Source organism: Lonchura striata, chromosome 3 (genome assembly GCF_050655825.1).
Source record: "Lonchura striata isolate lonStrDom1 chromosome 3, ASM5065582v1, whole genome shotgun sequence".
Taxonomy (NCBI): domain Eukaryota; kingdom Metazoa; phylum Chordata; class Aves; order Passeriformes; family Estrildidae; genus Lonchura; species Lonchura striata.
This window is the reverse complement of record NC_140705.1, coordinates 100,363,264-100,383,788: the sequence shown is the minus strand read 5'-3', so window position 1 is coordinate 100,383,788 and position 20,525 is coordinate 100,363,264. Positions and strand designations below refer to the sequence as shown.

General features: G+C 39.8%; 1 long non-coding RNA gene across 34 annotated transcripts in view; it reads left to right on the top strand.

The window, feature by feature from the left end:
• The window catches only part of LOC116183367 (uncharacterized), a 487,183-nt gene that overhangs the window by 441,490 nt on the left and 25,168 nt on the right, over window positions 1-20,525 (top strand). For 30 of the 34 annotated variants that reach the window (XR_014954476.1, XR_014954502.1, XR_014954501.1 and 27 more), the window contains 3 exons: window positions 268-351; window positions 4,821-4,948; window positions 17,073-20,525. The exon at window positions 17,073-20,525 is cut by the window's right edge. This is a non-coding gene — a long non-coding RNA (uncharacterized LOC116183367). The remainder of the gene's footprint in view (window positions 1-267; window positions 352-4,820; window positions 4,949-17,072) is intronic. The other 4 variants (XR_014954498.1, XR_014954493.1, XR_014954481.1 and 1 more) reach the window with 4 other exon arrangements.

The window sequence follows — 20,525 nt, the reverse complement described above, 5'->3', positions numbered from 1 at the left end:
TTAATAAGTGTGAGAAAATTTTGTGCTGAGATGTGTAACAGTGACACTCTTGCCCTGGAGTGGAGCCACCAAGAACAAATCCTGGACAGGTTTTGCTGAGCATTAGTTATCTTTGACTTGCAAGGGGCAGTAGCCAGAAGAAGGTTAGTTTTTGTGGGTTTAAATGAAAAGATCTGATTTTGTCATCCATCAAGTTTGAGAGTCTTCTACCTTTCTTTCTGTCTTTTTAATTTTTTTTTTTTTAATTTTTTTTTTTTAATTTTGAAGGCTCGCAGTTTAATTATTTAGGCTCACAGGTCCCTGCTCCAGGCTACAGCAGCCAGTGGAAGCCCCAACACCAGTATCACAAAGGTAAGCCCCTGTAGTGGTAGGTGAAGTCTCCTGATTAGAACAGGGAAAATCCATAGGACACAGGAACCTATTTTTCCTTGGGCTGAGAGAAAGTGTCCATCCACAGCATCTGAAATATTTCTGACATGCAACCCAAACATAATAAAGGTGTGAAGACTAAAAATGGGAAATACCTACCACAGCTCTGACAGCCAAAGCAAACAGAAAACAGCTGAGTAGTTATGGCTTCAAAATAGCCTGTTCCTCAGTCCTTTTTGTGTTTCACTGGCATCCTCACAGACACTGGCCCACATACTGAGAAAACCTAAATGGGTTTTAAAATTAGGGAAAGAAGAAAAAGCAAAAAATTCTATGGGTCAGAGATGACTTCCTGGCCCTAGATTCTCTACTACCTTAAATGTGTTTTGTTTTTCTTGTTACTTTTCTCTATGTTTGTTTGATTTGGGAGGGGGAGTTGTTTTTTGTTTCAATCTTTCCTGTTTTTTCTTTTTTCAACTTTTCCAAAGTACTAAAAAAAGTCAGTTTATCAATTGTTTTATACTCTTATTTTGTAAACCACTCAGAGAAGCTGTAAAATTATTTTTTTTGTTGCCTGCTTAATTTAATGCTAAAAGAGAAAATATCCAGAATTCATGTGGGCAATAATGTGATTTTTCCAGTAGTCACATAATCATCAAGGAGACTATTACTGATTTTTGATTAAATAGCTCAAATTTACAGTGATGTTTATGAGAAAATCTAGACAACAAATGGATTCTGTCTTTACTACTGTCTCAACATTTCTATCAGTAATCTCTTTGCTACATTTGCATCATGAAAAAGAAGAAAGAAATTGAAGTTAAGCTGGTAACATTGATCTAGAACAGTAGAGAGATGATGCCTTTGAATTTACTCTCTTGAATAAGAAACCAAAGAGTGGTCTGCTTGACAACCAGGTGCACATTACCCAAAATCTACCCATGTGCTCATTATTGTTGCCAAGAATTGAATGCATTAAGGAGGAAAAAGTGTTCTCTCCCAGAAGGGCTGGCAGTGCAAACACCCCAGACATCCATCTTCTCTCCCTGCCCACATATGCAGATCTGTGCATGGTCATAAATGGCTGCTCACATTTTTTTAGAGCCCCATGCTACAGGGAAGCCACTTTGCCTAAAAAATGACGTTTCAAATAATACAGGTACCTCATTTTCTGCATAATCCCTCTAACTCCAGGTTCAAAGGTTGCTGAGCACAGAAGCCTCTGAAAAGAAGTAATCATAATTATCTCATTGTATCTATTTAAACAAGAAAGGCACCCAGATTGCATTTGGGTGCAGGTTTGGAAATATGAAGTTTTCTTCAACTTGATTTTGCTTGGCAATACTTAATAGAATCATGCAGATTTCCCTAACTTTGAACTCTATGTGGAGCTGTAAAAATCACTTTGCTTTAAGTTCCTGGTGTCTCAGCCACAACCCCTTCTGGTGCATACTGGCATCTCAAACTAGCAAGTACTGAACACTATGGGGGTGATCAGGAGAAGCATTCCTGTAAAAGTTTCGTTTCAGGTCTTGTTGAGCTCCTGAAAAACATAAAATAATCACACATCTGACTGCTTTATTGGATCCAGACCAGGGCACAAGAGCTCAGAGATGGGCATGTCCATGCTGAGGTGACAAACATCTGCACCTGGTGATGAAGCTGGCTTCCCTCCAGGCTCCATGCTCCACTTGGCTATTTTAGGACAGGTTAGGTACCAGAGCTGGGCAGAGAGGGATGGTTTATTATGTGAAAAAAGGTCAGAAGTTTGCCTGCTTGCTCAAACTAGCCAAATCTGGTTTTAATCTATGAAAACACACCAAAACACCCTCTTTGAGAAAAAGGTATGTTGTGTTTTCCTGACCACCGTTTTCCCTGGTGGCAAGTTTCTCATTGAAAATTATATCCACAGCTTTGTTTATGGGACTTTATAGAAGTCTTTGTATGGGTTAGAGGGGGGAGGGGAGCACTCCCATATGCAGGAACACAGAACCCATTAAAGCACAGGCGGCTCTGTTGGTTCCCCTCCCCAACTGCTACTAAGTTTATTTGCAGGCTGCAGCCTGGAAAAAGGGGCTGTGGCCCATCTGCAGCACATATGTGGGAATTAATCTGCAGCACAGCCACCGGAGTGTGGGTCCGGCAGACCCTGCCCTGGATCCCCCTCCCCGCTGCCTTCATCGGAGCCAGCAGCGCCGCGGGGCAGGCGGGGCAGGGGCTCCCCAAGAACCACCGGCATCCCCTCCAGAACCGTGGCGTTCGACAGCACCGGGAGCCTTGTGCGGGCCCCCAAAGGGGCGAGTGTCAGCCCGGAGCAAAGCTGGCAGCACGCCGGGAGGGAGATCGGAGAGCGCAAAGCTGCGCCCGCAGCATCTCCCGGGGCTGAGCCCGGTCCGGCCGCCGCGGCGTCCGCATCGAGGGGCGCTGCAGAGAGAGCCCCGGGCAGAAATATCAGCCCCGTGCTGAACCTCAGGCAGGGAAAGGAGATGGGACTGCTTAAATTAGCTCTCGTTCCTGTATCGTTCCACAGGAGGAACAAGTTAGATTCTATTGATGCTTTAGGCCCGGCTGGTAGATGTTGGGAAGGGTTGTCTTGGAGCGGGAAGGGCAAAGACATCATCTCTTTTAAACTTCTGTTAAAGAGAAAAGGAAGGAAAAAGAAGAAGAGTAGGGAAAGGAAGAGATGATTGTAACTGTAATCAAAAGCATTTATGAAGGGGCTCATCCTGAGAAGAAAATACCTAAGATTTTGAGGGCCCTTAAATCATTTGCGGATATAGGAATAAACATTTTAAAAAAGCAGTAATTCCATGACTTAACTAAATAACTAAATTAATAAAGGACACTCTTTTAAAATTATTGTATTTTTATAATAATTTTAAAAAAATATTTTATAGGAAATGATTGTATAGGAAGTATGTGCACTTCAAATGTCAGTAGGCAACCTAACTCTACCCTAAATGTTTTTAGACATTTTAGCAGGTTTTAAATATCCATTTCCACCTGCATCTGTCTATTATTCAGCTGATGGCCCCCAGGCCCATCTCTGCCCAAAAGCTAGTCACATTTAAAGTAAGCAGTGACCTGTACATAAAAAAATAACAAAGTCATGTGCTGAATAAGAGGTGTGATGGTGACACTGACATTAACACTAACTTCCTTAGGTCCTTTTTTTTTTTTTTTTTTTTTCTTTTTCTTTTTAATAAATGGGTTTTATTTTCATACCAATTAATTTTCTCTCCAAAAAATTGACCAGTAATTTCTTTTGGTAAAATTCAAAGGATCTAGAAGCACTAAATTTGGCAAAAGTGTTTTGCTTTCCTTAGATCCATGCAGACATACTGAGGTCCAGTTCACAGCTGTGGGAATCGCTGCTGTGGCCTCACATACCCACAACATTTTCCTCACATAGCCCCTCTCCCACTGCTGTCTCAGTGTGTTGGTATTCTAAAGAGAACTCCACAGACACCCATTGAAAACTCCCAGATGTGGACACTGGGATGTGGCAGCTGCTGGGGACATCAGTTGCTGTTTCAGGTTGCTACAGAGAAGAGCTGGGCTTTCCAAGGTGCCAAAAGGGCTTGCTGGGAGCTCCCCTCCCTCTTGCCTCCAGCTCAGTGGTTTCCTTACCACTCTCAACTCCTCCTTGGTTCTGCCTCACCAGTTTTCCTTACCACCTTAAAAGAGAAGAACTAAGTATTTATTTAGGATGTGTATTTTTCCGAAATAGATGAAAAGGGAATGGTTTACCTTGGAGTCTGGGAGTTTGGCCCATAAATAATCATCTGCAATACCTGTTCCCTTTGCTGTAATAAACCAAGGTCTGGTCTCCTGGTCTTCAGAGAGAAAACCCCCATTCACTCTGCTATTAGCCACCACCTAATTTATTTCTTTTCCATGGCTATTAGTATTGAATCAAAGTTTGTTTCTGAGGCTGAGAGGAAAGATGGTTTTAGTATTGGCTCTAATCATGTATTTTACCTCAAGCCACTGACACAAACATTTATTTGCTCAAGGATCACCAGAGAAGTGGTTGAAAAGCACCTAGAGATTTTATTTGGAATTTGATTTACATTGATGTTCAAAAATTTATCCTTTTGTCAGAAGTAGGAAAGCTTTAAAATACTGAATTGAAAATAATGCAGGCAAAAGCTTTGTTAAGGTGTTTACAAAAAATTTTAGTCAGGGCAAAAATTCCAGGGAAGCTGACTTCCCCCTGTAATTGTACTGCTTCTCTGCTAAATTTGGGAACTAAAAGCAAAAGAAACAGATTTTGTAGTTTTTAATTAATAATGATCCAAAGCTAAGTAATTCGACTTTCTATTCACTATAGAGGAAAGTGCTATTAAGGTCTAGAGTTCACCTCAACCATAACTTGTGTGACAGCTGCAAGCTTATTTCTAGGATTCCACCTCAAGTAATTTCTTGCTATTCATATGAATTTTTTGTAGAGATGATGGAGTCAAAATGACTGCTTTGCTGCTGCTGTATGTACCTTGGAGCTGGATTTTTCTATGAAGTCTGTGGAAGCTTGTTGCCATGTTAAATGCCCAGCTTTCATTAAATCCACACCTGAAGGGTAAGTAAATGAATCCTGAATTTCACATTTGAAGGTATGTGTGCTTTTCATGGATTTATGCCAGCTAGATTTTAGATTTAAAGAAACATTGTCATAACTTTAACCACACTGTGGCTAGGCCAAACCTCAAAGATCTTGTTCCTAGGGCCACTGCCCTTTGAAGTGGCACCACTGACAGTTTTAGCTACTGTAGGTATTTATGAGGTACAAAATTATAAAGTAAACAGGCATAAAATGTTATTTTAACAGCATACAAGCATCACCAAACTGATTATATTCTTGTGTTCCAAACATTGGTTTACTCAATTTGATTTTTGTTTTCTCTCATCTCTTCTCTTTTTTTCTTTCTCTTTTTTTTTTTTCCCATATGAACCTGTCCTGAGGGAACATAGAAGCAGTATTTGCCAACTGCAATAGAAAATCTCTAACAGCTCAGATATATATGTTTACTATCAATTGACCTCACAGCTCTTAAGTAGTACTGTGTGTTTAGCCTGTTTACTCCCCAAAGTGGTTGGAGAATTACCTGTGCATTTTCCACACTGTTTTCAGTGTGCTGCTTTGTTTGAGGTGGTTTATTAATGATATTGTGATTTATTACTGTCACTTTATTAGATTATTTGCAAATCAGTGACAAAGCACTATGTGGATCATGCCTTGTTAGTCATAAAAGCACTCAAGAAGCCATGAAAATCAGTTAAGCTTGGGCCTATTGAATGAAAGAGCATAGTGCTCTCTATTGATCAGTAGCCTTTAGATATGTAATGAATAGTAGTACTTTTGTAGCACTGTCAGATAGTGTTTTCCTTTGCATCTGATAAATTACACTCTTTTGTACTAGTGGTTTGAGATTTGGCATAAAACATTCTTGTGCTAGTATTTCTTTCAGCTCTAGTACTTGGGTGATCTTACATGACCAAGGCAGATAAATGTTATAAGAAAAACAGATATTTGCTCTCCCAACACATATATGAAAATTAGATCAGTGTTATGTGGCAGGAGATTGAGGGCTCGATTACAAATGGTTTGTAGAATATTTTTATAGCCTGTGTGCATGATACATACAGTCTGTCTCATAGGAATACACATATGCACATTTGGATTGTAGCTAATTTCTTTGTAAATACAGATTTATTTCTGAATTTCTTATTGAACAGGAAAATATATAAGATTAATTTTGCATTTGTTGTTGGTTTGAAATGTACTGTGCTTCTATTACAATATCAGTACTTGATTTCCTCTTTTCTTTGCAGCTTGTACAGTCCTTTAGACTAAACCAGGGCTGGGTTGTAGGTAAAATGTTACTATTTTAATTGTATGAAGTTAAAGGCAGAGTTTTTGGTGTAGCAGGCCCCAAGTTTTACATCTGTATCCTTCTCTGAAGGATATCCCTATTAACACTAATATTCAGATGCTTTGGAAGTGTTCACTAGGGTGTTCCTCTGGCTTAGAGTCACTTTCTCCTTCCAATCACTCCTCTCCCTTGTAAAAAAATAATCAGAAGAATGAGCCCAGTAGCCTATTTTATTAACAGAACTAGGGACAATAAATTTTCAACAGCCTTTTTATTTTTGGTTTTTTTGGTTTTTTTTTTCCTAGATGTTTTCTAATGCTTCTTCAGCTTCCTTCAGTGTTTGCTCAGGGTATTGGTGTTTGAATTAATTTGTCTCAAATGAGCCTGATTTAGGCAATAGTAGCCAAAACCTCTGGGGACTGCTTGGCAGCACAAAAGAACAGTGACAGTAGTTTGAACATCAGCAGTGCCCTGGTGCGTAAAATAAGGAAAAGATTCCATTGAACTCAATTTAAGATTTCTTAGCTGTGTTTGCAGCTACAGGCAAAATGCCTGTCACACTTCCAAAAAGTCACACTTCCCTCTAACACTCAAAGGAGAAGCAGTGTTTGGTAAAATCTTTGTCCCAGTGTTTTCGCCTTTCATGCACAAAAGGATTCAGTTCCCTACTCCTCCTAAAGACAACAGCTATGAAGGCCCAGAACTGAATTTTAAAAACACAATATCAGTAGAAATACAGTTAGCGTAGTTTTCTCTGACTGGAAAGGCTTGGGTACAAGGAAAATGAAGCTTTGACAGGTCTTTACTTACTATTATTTTTCAGTCTCTCTGGGACGTCTGTTTTGTGACTGAGTCTGGAGACTCTGGTTGTAACAGTTCTCTTCCAGCCAAACACTTCAGTGGGTTAACCAGCAGTGACAATTTTTGCATACAAATAAAAACTGTTTGCTAGGGGCGATGAACTGTGTCCTGTCTGTTGGTTTAGCTACTGAATTCAGGATAGAATGCCTTCAGCTGATACTTTGACCCTTTATGTATTTTCAGTTACTTCTGAATGAATTAATAGAATTAATTTTTATATTAAGCTGATTCAAAAGTTCTCTTGGCAACACTGTAACACAGTGACCACCTAAACAGTAAATGAAAACATAGCTAAAAAGCCTCAAAGCTTAGTAACATCTGCAGTACATTAAGAAAGGTTTCAGAGCTCTAACACATGACCCAAGTGCCAGCATCCTTGCAGAATGTCTTTTACTGCAGCCTGGTTTTGCTCTGGTCTTTCTCAGAGCTGGCTTAAAGGGTAAGTAGTCTCTAAAGACCACATTAATTGACCCAACAGAATAGATTAAGGAGGGGGGAAGTGATTACCATCTCAAATCACTAATTTCTATGTAAATTTTTACATTAAATGAATCTAGATCAATGTCTGACTCATTTAATAAATGTTTCTTAGTCTAATAAAGCAACCATAATTAAGTTATAAAATCACAGAAGTCTGGCTGAAAACTTCTAGCTACAAAATATTTGGAGGTTAAAGCAAATAATTTCTTATGACTACATAGCAATTCTGATAAAAAGCTCTCTCTGGCTGCTATCATAAAAAAGCAGAGTCACTGCACTTTGAATGCCATCCCATCATTTAAATCCTTAATAATAACTTTATTTTCTGTGGACAATACTGAAATACTTTCAATGCCTAGATGAGTCAAATGATGATACATCCACCCAATCATATTTTGATGAAAAAGAAGAGATCATAGGATGACTTTCCATAGAAACCAGGTAAACTGGGCTGAAAGACAGTTTGATCAGGAAAGCTTTCCATTCGCTTGCTTGCATCTTTAAAGGTATCTGTAATCATATATACTTACCTACTCAGACAAATTTATTCTATGTGACAATTTCAAAGAAACCATCCGTGTGCTGTCCCTCTCATTTATATGTGATGTATTCACGTCGCATTTGAAGACTCAGTCCATCCATGCTGCCTAGAGACAGTGAGGGGCAATAGCAAGCAGTGGATATTATTCTGTTCCTGTTGAGTAAAATCCTACTCTGTGGCCTGTCCTCCTGGAAATAATACCCAAAAAAACCCAAAGGGGAAAAAAAAAGACAAAATCCAAAAAGAAAGAGTTTTCCCCTTCTTTTCCTCTGTTAAATTGTGTCTGTTTATATCCTCACTTGGCTTCCACACCCCAAGTTTAAATTTTTTACCTTGTGTTGTGTCTGTTGTTACCTGCTCTGTGTGACTTAGAAATGCTAGTAAAATGGAGACTCAGAAGGCTTCTTAAATGTAGGAAAGGGCTGCCACTGTTGGCAGTGTAACAAGACCTAGCACATTGCTGGGATTTTAATAACAATAAATAGTAGCAAGACTGACAAGAGACATGCCTGTCTTGAACACAGCTCTGTGGCCTGTGCAGCCTGAACAGTAGAAGCTCCTAATGTAGCATTTGACTATTTATTAGGAGATCAGTAACAGCCCAGGAAATTTACTTTATGGTTTCTCTCACTGAAAAAGTGCATTTACTGACACATAGCTTAAAAAAAGAGATTTATTACTCAGCATAACATGATCTGGCACAAAAGTAGTATTTTCTACTAATACACTAAATTACAGAGGTAGCAAACAGTGTGTTTGATGTGTACTGAATTACTATGCTTAAAGTAAAATAGAAGAAAAAATGGAATAGTGATTCCTGAGGACTAGAAAGATCCACTTCATATTTTATATCTCGTATATTTTCTTAGTTCTTGATTTGGGGACAAATTAAGAGTCTGACCGTGTTACCCTGGGGTTAGTCAGAGCAAGACTCTCCTAAACTGCTCTGTCCTTCTGTCTCCTTTAGTCTTTGTGATTCATACAGGCTGCTTTTTATTCAGGGGTTTTCTCACACACCAGCTATGGAGAACCACCACCATTTCTAATGATGACTTTGCTAACATTATTTTTATTATTATTTCTTGCTTGCAGTAAGATTGTAAAGTGAAAGTAGATTCTTGATCCACTTAGCCTCCACTTCCCCAGGACTAGTTAAAGAGATGACTTTTATTGTTTCAGAGAAAATCTCTCAGTACCAACTTCATTTGGTTAAGAAAAGAGGGCAAAAATATGAATGGGGTTGATTTCCTTAAGCAGTTTAGCACAATGCTGATGATAGATCACAAAACAAAAAAAGCTGATCACCAATATTCAAGTCGATAACAAACCCACCTTTGTGAAATGGTATTCTCTTTGTACAGCAATGAGAAATAATTCTATCCATAAAACATTTGCAAGAGATAGGAGACTGTAAAAGATCTCTTGACTCTTTGAAACCAGACCTCACTGTTTTGTTATTCCATGAGTAAAATAACATGTTAATAATGCAATTTCTGCATATTCTACATGAACCCATGAAGGGTCATCTTAAAATTAAGGTTACTCTTCTTGTGGTCTATTCCAGTATGCCATTTTACTGAAGATTAGATAAAATCCTATCACTTAATTTTTGTCCCAATGAACATTTTTGTCATATTTTTTATGGTTTTCAACACAGAAAAAGAACCCCCCCCCAAAATACAATGTAGCCATGACACAAAGTAACAGTTGTGTTCTTTAGAAAAAACATTTGTGTTGTTGGCATTGGAAAGGTGAGTTCAATCTTCAGATATCCACTCCAGTATTTTAGATAAAAACATTTTTATTAAAAGGAAAACTAGTGTTGAGTGTGCTTGGATTATTTTTGATTTTCTTTCCCAAATAGAAAGTTCCAGAAAGTGGGCCAAATGAGTGCTATAAATTATTTTATAAGATGACTGTAGGTTGTATATTGCAAAACAACTAAACCAAACAAACCAGAAAGCGCTGGTATTAAGCAAATGAAAAAAACATTCCAGATGGAAAAGAACTCAAGAGTCAGAGCTGCCCAGAGTCCAGAATGCTCTGTCAAAATTAGGTTATATTAGAGTAGTCTTGAATAGGAGGTTTGGAAAAGAGGCAGAGTTACAACAGGAATTAAACTATGTTTGACAGGCTAAATGGAATGCATTTCCCAGCTCCAAATGGCTGCACAGTACTCCTGTAATGGGTGTTTTGCTCAAAGCATAATGAGAAGAGGGAAAATTATTTCATTTGTCCAGACTATAATCAATCACTTCCAGGAGATGAAGTTTTTCATTATTTTCCAGCAGCAACAGGAGTTGTTAAGTATATCACTTAGATGTACAAATTGCTTTATGAAAGCAAAAAAAAGTTATTAAAGAAATAAGATGCACAAAATTAATCTCTAAATTTTGTAACTATTCATAGTCATTCTGCTATCTTTGTGACTCAATACCTGCCTTTTTTCTTTATTATCTCTAAAGTGCCAATAGTCATAAAAGCATGAAAGCAATAGAAAAAGTGGAGCAGCCTCTGAAGAAAAGGAATCTTTTCATCTGGTAGCAGGTCCAGCTCCAAAGTCATAAAGACCGTTCTGAAAACTTTTAGGACTGCAAAAGTATACTGAATTTTGCCAGATTACTTATTTCTGATGGAAATTCCCTAATGGTACTGTTGGTTTCTGGGCAATGATAGAAATTATTACATAAAATGACAGTAGGAAAATGATCAGAAAATATTCTGCACAGCTATAATATCCAAGAATTTCTCAGTGCTTAAATTTGTGTTGTCTTATCTGGTCATGAGAATAATATCACTTCCAAATTTAAAGAGCACGGAAGCTGAATCACAGGAAAGTCAGTCTTGTTCTCATTGAATTCCACACTATAATGCCTGGAGACCATCTTTGGTATAAAGAATGGAAGACCAAACCCAAAACAATAAGGATTTGATTTTTGCTTGCCAATGTGAACTTCATTTAAAAACAAAAAATAATGAGATAGAGAAATTATCCTTTATTTTCTAAGTATGCTGCAATGCTCTCAAAGCCTGTTTAATCAGGAAGTACAAGAATACATTCAGTGTTTCTATCTTTCCTAGAATCTCCAGAGTCTTGGACAGAGGAAAAGCCAGATGAGCCCAAACCAATCTCCCCAAGTGAAAAAAGAAATATTGAAAAATTCCATGAACCAAGCAAAGTCAGGAAGTTAGTGGCTGCACTAATTATTAGCTTCCAGAAGTCATTTGATGTCCAGGAATTTCCTACAGGCAATATCGTGCCTAAATGCAAAGCTGTGTTACTTTGCAGGCTCTCTGGAAGGCCCCTTGCACAGGCTGCTATCAGGTAAATTCGTTATCCAAGCAGCAATGGAAGGATGGAGTCTCACCTGTGCCTTTGAGCATGCCTATACAGAGCTCTCCAGCTTTGCAGATGTCAGCAAAGTCGTCTCTTGTGACACTGTTCTACTTTCAGTGCCAAATCAATCTGTTATCTAGGAAAAGCCTGGGTTATTTTAAAAAAGTGAGTCAGTTCAGAAGCAGGCAGCTCTAAAATGTAGGTTTAGGTATTATGTATCTGTGTGTCAGTTTTATGGACATAATCCCTCAGTTTTAACTGAGCTTTTTAATTTCACCTAAAAGAGAAGCCAGCTGAATTCTTCCAACCCCTTTTAATTCTCATCTCTGTGTGCAGCTTCACTTAGTGTTTCTTATAACAAAAGGCTTTTAAAGTTGATAAATGGCTGTAGAGATTTTGCTTTACTTTGTTGCTTTTCTATTTATTTAACCAAGAGCAGTTCTTTTAGTCCTGACCTCAGCCTTGTCAAATAGACTGTGTTTGTCAAACTGCTCATGCTCCCATTAACTCCTAGCTGTTTCAGTTGTCAAATTTGATGAATGGCTCAAATGCTGTGAGCATCATTAAAAGCAGGGATACTGAGGAAAGTATTATGCTATACTGAGTCCAAATACACACCATAAATAGGAAAATTCCAAGCAAAGAAAATCTTTTATTGCATAAAGGAAATTGCAAGTGGTTTAAACTAATCTCTTTTAATGCCATCTTTCATATGTGCAGGAGACAAGAAAAAGCCGCTCAGGTTTCACGGTCGGTATTATCTCTTCATAGTTAAAGAACATTAGTAGCTTTATAACCTTATTTATACAAAGTTCATGCAAGTGTTCGGGTCTGCCTGGGGGAACAGGCCTGCTCAGCGCGAATAAAAGCGACAGAACCGTTCCCACAGTGTGTTCCTTCCCAAAACAGAGCCGGCTGTTTCTGTAACTCTGCCTTTCCCCAGTGAAACCACGCCGTGCAGCTGCTGCTGCCGTTCGCCCTGCAGGAAGGCCGGGCCCAGCGCTGCCCTGGGCTGTGCCCGGCACCGAGCTCTGTGCCCAGGGCCGAGCTCTGTGCCCAGGCTGTGCCCAGGGCCAAGCTCTGTGTCTGGGCTGTGCCCAGGGCTGAGCTCTGTGCCCAGGCTGTGCCCAGGGCCAAGCTCTGTGCCCGGGCTGTGCCCAGGGCCAAGCTCTGTGCCCGGGCTGTGCCCAGGGCCGAGCTCTGTGCCCAGGGCCGAGCTCTGTGCCCGGGCTGTGCCCAGGGCTGAGCTCTGTGCCCGGGCTGTGCCCAGGCTGTGCCCAGGCTGTGCCAGGGCCGAGCTCTGTGCCCGGGTTGTACCCAGGCTGTGCCCAGGCTGTGCCCAGGGCCAAGCACTGTGCCAAGACTGTGCCCAGGGCTGAGCTCTGTGCCTGGGCTGTGCCCAGGGCCGAGCTCTGTGCTCGGGGCTGTACCCAGGCTGTGCCCAGGCTGTGCCCAGGCTGTGCCAGGGCCGAGCTCTGTGCTCGGGGCTGTACCCAGGCTGTGGCCAGGGCCAAGCACTGTGCCAAGGCTGTGCCCGGGCTGTGGCCAGGCTGTGCCCAGGGCCGAGCGCTGTGCCCGGGGCTGCCCGGGCAGTCCGGTTGCGCTGCCGCAGAGCCGAGCATGCCCTGGCTCCGCTGCCCTTTGCCGCACCGCCAGCAGTGCCAGCAGCGCCTCAGGATTAGCGCTGGGAAGCTGGGCGATGCCTTCAGCACAAAGAATAACTGTTTTTGTTGTTTTTGTGAGGGTTGTAGTGTTGTTCTGGATTCAGGGCTATTTTTAACTGTTGAAGTCTACCTAAAGGCTAAAAATTCTTCCGATGAATATTTATACAGAGATACATATATATTTAGATATGAAAGTCATACACTTCTAAACTGGTGATACTCCTCTGCTTATTAAGGTCAAGACAGAGTTACTGGAAAATTTCTTTATTATTTTTGTTTTTAAAATGTGTAATTTAAGTGCATATGCATACAGGCTGGTTCTAACATTCCCAAGTGTTACTCATGTGGAATTTTCATCATTAGTAAGTACACTGCTGCAGTAGATTTTTCCTAGGCAGTGCTGTAAACCATTACAATAAGGTCAGCATGCAAACCATTACAGCAGTTCTGAAACAGAATCAGAAGTAGGTCATCAAAGTTTATTTTTTCCTAAACTACAGCAGCATCAATCTTCTTTCTTCTTAGTCGAAGATAGGAATTATTTCTTGATCTCAGGTTTTTAGGAAACACAGAGGAAGCAAACATTTCAGTTGTGTCAGAAACTGCATCAGCTAGGATTTGCCTTCAGTGAGTGTAAGTCTTCGTGGCTGCTTGAGCAGAAGCAATGGCAGAAATCCTCTCTCTGCTATTGAAGCTAACTCAGAGTTTAGTTTTGAGATCATCTTTCCAAAACTAAAGTTTTGGATAGATGATGCAGGATGTCGGTTAACTGAACATGTGGCACCATTACTCTAAATCAAAAATTTGCATTATAGCCACAGCATACATCTAAAGATGTTGTGGGAAGCACTGATAGTTAATCAGTTCATGTCAGTAATTTTTCCTTTACCTAGATGCCATCAGTGGCAGAGTGCAGAGGTGAGCTCTGGGCTCCCATGATTGCCTGGGAGGGTGCAAGGGTGGGCAGTGAGAAGCCTTCTCCTGCCTGCTGTCTGCACCAGGGACATCCAAACTACCCTACAAACTCAGTGGCTGAGTGATGAGAGAATTTATTATTTCCTTCCATGTGAAAAGGTGCTGCTTTTTGTCTGGACTAGATTTCTCAGGTTTGCCTGTGTTCAGATCACAGGGACTGGATGTGGACAATACAAAATTCATTTCATCCAGACAAGCCATGAAATGGTATCGTTGTATATAATCATGAATGTGTGTTACTCTCCTAGGGTGTATCTGATTTTTGTTTCCTAAGGCCCTAAATATATATTTGGTTTTCTGAATAGTTCTGGGGTTTCTTTAAATCAATGGAGTTCACAGTTCTTTTGTTATTCACTGGGTGGTAATACTATTAGCAAACAAAATACTTTCATTGGGACAAATGCTTTCTTTAAGCCTTAGCTTATTCTTATTTCTGCCTGTAGCAGAAATTAAATATTTATTAGGCAAAACAAAGTAGGAAAGCTGCAATCATTCCCTAATGAGACTTCCTGCACTTTTAATCATGATTTGTTGGTGTCTCTGGATTTCTGTTACTCCCAGGAGTACTGATTTCATTTGATTAACCACATTCAAACTAAGTCTATAGGAACAGGCTTTGTATTTACTATTTCATTCTATCGGACAGAATTATAACCATCAGGATAGCTGCATCTCTGAATTAAATATAAGTACGTACATACACAGGTGGGTACCAAACCCCCAGCTCACACATGCTCTCCCACTAAGGTCAGTGAGTCCAGCATTTCTGAGAAAGCAGAGTTCTGCAGGTTCAGTTGGTCTCTAATGAAACATGACCTTGACCTGGGAAAGTGGGATTGGAGATGTCAGTATCTACACACTTGTTAAAGCAGTGAAATAAGGAATTTGGCTCATAGTTCACTGAAAAGGCATCCGCAAGGTTAAAGCAAAACATAAGAAAAAACTTGTTTGCTGTGCCCTCTTATTCAGCAAATAAATGATACTGTCAGAAGTTTTATAGCCAGCACTTCAGCCTGTTCCTGGAAAGCATCATTGGCGAGAAAAATAATTTTCAGTAGAACTCAAGAACTGAGAGGAAAAACATTATATAAATCAGTAATAAGTTGGCCCACAAGCAGCCAAGCTAAAGAGGACTCATTTCCTATGGATTTCTTTCTCTCCTGCCTCACTGCCTGCTTCCCAGCTCTCGTCCACCATCAGCCTTGCCCATCCTTTGTGCCTGCAGCACCTGGCAGGGAGCTCTGTGTCCGTGGCCAGGGGAGCACTGCTGTGTGTGCAGCCATCAGCTGTCCCAAATTTGCACAGGACTTGTCAGAACTTGACTCACTGAGACCTCTGCCCTTCTGTAAAAGGGAGTTAAAACTGGGGGGGAAAGAGCAAACAGATGACAGGCAAACATTCACATGACACAATTATGTTGAAACCTTGTTTCCCGAAGGAACTGTGTACTTTTTAGTAGTCAGTATTTTTAGAGATTGGCTATTTTGCTTATTTTAGAAAGCAAGTAGAAAGATGCACAGAAACAATCACTGAGGTAGCACCATGTTTTCTCTGAGTAAATACCCACAAAGACATTCCACAACACACATATCCTTGCATATATAACTCATATCCTAACCCTGCTGCTTATACCCCTAATACCCCTGGATTAAGCTGCACCCCAGACACCAAGGGCCTGAAGTGCAGAAGCCCCATACCCAACTATCCTGCCCCCCTTGTTTGGTAGTCTCCAGGACTACTACATTTATGTCATCTAGATATGTTAATGTTTGGAAGAGAATTTGAAATTTAACAAATTACTCCTATTCAACAGAACAAAAGAACAACACCAATTTCTCCTTGACAGTGATGCTGGTGATGTCAGTAGGATTGCAGGATGTTAATTTACCCCAGCTTTTCTGAGTTGTGTGGCTCTCTTTAATAATTGTCAGAATTTCTCCTGTAATGACTGATTAATTGTAGGACTAACTCAATGCAGCTGCAATACCCTCAGTACCTTGCAGGAGAATTTTCAAAGCAAGTACACACTTTTCATTTTCTTGCCTCTGTTTTGCTAGCTTGCTTGTCACTTTAGTTTGCCCGTGAGTGTTTGCCTTGTGCTGTTGCCACTCAGAAAATGCTAGGGCTGGGCAGTAAATAAGAGACAACTTATCAATTTAGATAACAAGGAGGGTTTGTGTGGGGGGGTTTTATGAAAGAAATTTTGAAGAAATTTTGCATTACTTGAAATTTTCTAGCTTTTATGAAACAATAAAAAAATATATATTTTAATTTTTATAGTAATCAATTAAGCTATAAGTAGGGGAAATTTTTGCTTAGTTTTGAAATTCATAAAGGTGTGACAGAAAGGAATGATTTTTCCCTGACATTAAAATATTAAATCATCATCAGAACTTGCCTCTGGACTCATAGACAATTTATGTCCTGTTCTCTATTTTACTTTTGTCTCACAGGCATAATGTAAGACCCTACTTTTGTCACAGAATATGCATCTCCAGTAGTGTGTATGTTGGACAAACTTATCTAATATGGGCAACAAACCCTTGCTGTTTAGAGCATTCTTAGTATTTCTCCTTTCATTTTCCCTTTCCAATATATACATCCTACAAAGCTTGAAACCTTTGGAAGGGACTAGATGTAACTTAATCATTTACTAATAATTTAGAAATGTTTACTTGGACCTAAATTTTGTTCTTCCCTTTCTCTTTGTATTTCTAGCAGTGGCAAAAATATTGGCACTATCCCCCAGTGCCCAGAAACCATGTCACTGCAAATGGTAAATGACGTTTAGTCCTAGTCCTAAGGTGTGATCTCCAATGCCCTGAGTCACTCACCAAAGTGAGTGAGGCTGAAATTCCCTCATGTTATATCTCTCTGCTGTAAGTTATGGTGTTGTCTCTTTGCTACAGAAGTTTTGATTTTATTCTCTAACACTACTTCCTTCTTGTCTTTTACGTTTGTTGTCCTTCTAGCTGTGTGAATTTTCAGCCCACCCAACACTCTTCTGAGGTACCTGTTACTTGCAGCTTTTGCTTCAGCATCCTAGAAGTTCAAGAGTCTTTTTGACTTCTACATTACGGGAGTTACTGCACTCAGATAAGCTGTAATTCTAAAGAATAATCAGATGCTTGAAAGAATATTTCAGCTGACATCCCTCTGTGTTGTCATTTAGTTTTACTATTTCTAAATATTCTGTTAGGTTTCAGCTCCTATAAACTATTTAGAAGCATCCTCCAGACTAGACTTTTGTCCATATTTAAAAAAGATAGTTTGCATGGGTTGCATGAGGTCATGGCATCACTGCTTTTGGGATGAAGACTCACTGAAGACTTAAGTGAGGCAGAGAACCTGACAAACTCACAAAGGCTAAAAGCATCCAAATTGTTATGATCTTACAACTGTGCTAAGAAGGAGTTAAGTATAACAAAGAGGTGGGAATTTCCAGGCCTGAGTTCTGCACCAGAGTTCTTAGAATCATCATAAATGCTTGTTTTTCCCAAAACACAAGCACCCTTCTGACCTCTCTGATCTTCTGACATAAACTAAGAAACTTTTCATTATAATCAGTCAAGTATCAGTTCTAAAAAGCCATTGCTGTGCATTATAGGCACTTATTGCACATAAGAAAACAAAACAAAACAAGCGGCCTACCACTTTCCAAGATTAATGCTATGAAGGATTTTATGGGTGGTCCATAAGTGGACAGAATGTTGCACTAATGTGTGACTGCATGGCAATTAAGCTTAATTAGGGAAGGTTTTGAAAAAGACAATTATGGGAAAGTAAATTATGGGAATGAAAGCAACTGTGCTTTTGGAGACCACATTCTGCCGCATTGGTTCAGCAAAGTGTTATTAAAAATGTCTCCGTTCTGTCACATTCTGACGCACATCCAGCACTTTGTCAAACTGAGCGTTTTTCTTGAGAAGGGGGAATCTCTTAGGAGCACATTCTTCACCCAGTCTCTGCTGAATTCACTGGTTCCATGAGCAGACAGCTGCAGTTCCAGAGTAAGAGCAGCAGCAGATTACCCTGAATCCATGGCCATCCGGTTTAGTTCAGCATTGCCTCTTTTCTGCATGGAGTAACAAAGGTAATCATCAATGTGGATTTTCATATGTGCTCTGGGGATATTTTTTACAATTTTGTATTTTTAGTGCTTTCTCAGATTTACAGCTGAGCACCCCATATGGAACATCTGATTCTGGCTGAAGTGATTTTCTCTGTTAAGAAGCCCTCAGTATGCAGACCTGGAGCCATTTCCAGGCTTACACACTGCATGGTTTGAGAGCATTCCATAAACCAAGCTCTTGCAAAGCAGAGGACTTCAGAGTTTCTGTGCTTGCATTGTTTCAGAGCTAGGTGCCCTACTCCAAAAAAGCTTTAAAGGAAACAAAACTCAAATGCTGAAATCCTCAATGGGACAGATTTGCCTTCTGTCTGCTCTGGACTAAATGGTTGTTACTGCAGGCACCGTTATAGTATGCTATGTTATACTGGATTTTATTAAATTATGGAAAATAATTAAATAGAAAAGCAGAGGAAAAATGCTACACAATCTGCAGGCAGATCTTTTTTTAGCTTGAATAATGTCTGGTATTGCTTTCCACCAGGACACAGGGATGCTTTTTTTCCCTAATGAACTTTTTACATCCGAAATGAAATACTGATTCTGTGGACAATTTATTAAGAAAAGCACCAGTTTCATGAGAGGAGTTTTCAGTCCAACAGGGAATTTATATGTGGAAATCATATATGGGTATAGGGAAACACCTCATAAAAAGAATGGCTACATGGTCAGCAGCTGTAATTTATGTTCATTCTCTTTTAATAAAAAATATGTGTTCAGACCGATCTTTTATTTTTTTTTATTGCAGCTCAGCAAGGTGCCCTCAACTGTAGCTGTTTAACCTCCTGGCTTTCTTTGGTTTGTTTTTGCAAAAAACAAAGCTAAACCTCCTACTTGTGTTTTCAGTTACGAAGCTTATTCGTATGTGAAAGGTGTGACAAGGACGCTTTTCTCCACTGAAGGATATTGAAGTAAGTGTTGAAAGAAACATCACACATAAAAGAGTGTTAAAATGAAAACAGAGACAAGAGGATGCTAAACAGAGAAAAGAAGCAGGATCTGGGATTTGATGGCTGACCATGAACAGCTGTGCACAGGTAATTCAGATACATGTCTTAATAACTAAACTCTCCAGGTTAGGTGTATATTTACCTGAACTACTCAGATAAAAATTTGCAAATGAGGTATATGTCCAAAAATCACAATCTTCTTCAGGCCAAATGTTGTGGAAATCTGTCAAATTAAAAATTATATTCCTAGAAAGGATGCTTCAACACAACCTCTAGATGGGATCTAATATTTAGCAAAGTGCTGTATCTGAAGAGAGATCCCCTTAGCTGCAGAATCTTACAGGTCCCCTACTTGCTTCTATCTCTGTAGCTGGAAAGTGAAGGCAATTCTAAAGAGTTGCTGGCATGTGGGGTAATGAGAAATTCCAGGGTCTGGAGGGATCTGTGGTGACAACACTTGTGAGAGAAACTGGCACAATCTCCTTGGCAGAGTTGTTAACCAGCTCCCATAGATTCACTTTAGAGTCGTGGTGATCAGATTTTGGTGGAAGTCTGATGCAACTGTGAAGCAGCAGGTGAACAAACCATTTCTTCACTAAAAGCCTAAACCCAGCATTTTTTACTTCCTCTTAGGTCACAGAAACATCACTTGTCTTTCAGTTTGACAATAACCACACCCTTTTCATCTTCATCTGCCTAAAACACTCTGTCCTATATCTCTTTTGCATAGCTGTAAATGCCCCTCCTCCAGCAGTATTTCTGCTGTGTTCCTGCTGGCACCATCTGCAGTAGCCAGACCTCTGGACATTCCTGGGACAGACTCAGAGGGAATTTTCTGAGTCAAATTAGTAAGAGCAAAGGTCGGTTGCTCAGTTAATAACAAGAAAAATTCACCTGGATTAGTACTGGCTACTTAATTGGAACCAACAGAGCATCAAGATTTGGCCTTCTATGATTTGGATACTTTCTAAATGATATTTTTATGTCAGAATGCTGCCATGTTGCTTGTTGGAAGACTAGGGAAAAGCAAATTTTTACAGTTTGAGGAGAGTGCAACAGCACTTTACAGCCTCCTCTTTCCCCACATTGCAAGCCTTCACAAAGCTTTAAATCCAGAGAAAGTGAGCTGCCAAAGAAAATACACTAGCAAAGTGGATGTGTCCATTATTCCCAGTTTTCTAGGAGATATGTTTCAGTCTGTGAGTTCTGTATTTCTGCAAAAATGTTTAATATTTAGAGGTGAAGGAACACAAGTTTGCTGGTATTTTTGAATATTTTCTAACCTGCTCTTTTTCTTTTTCTCCCCACCTCCTTCCTTTTTTTTTTTGTGGCTTTCCAGTGTAAGT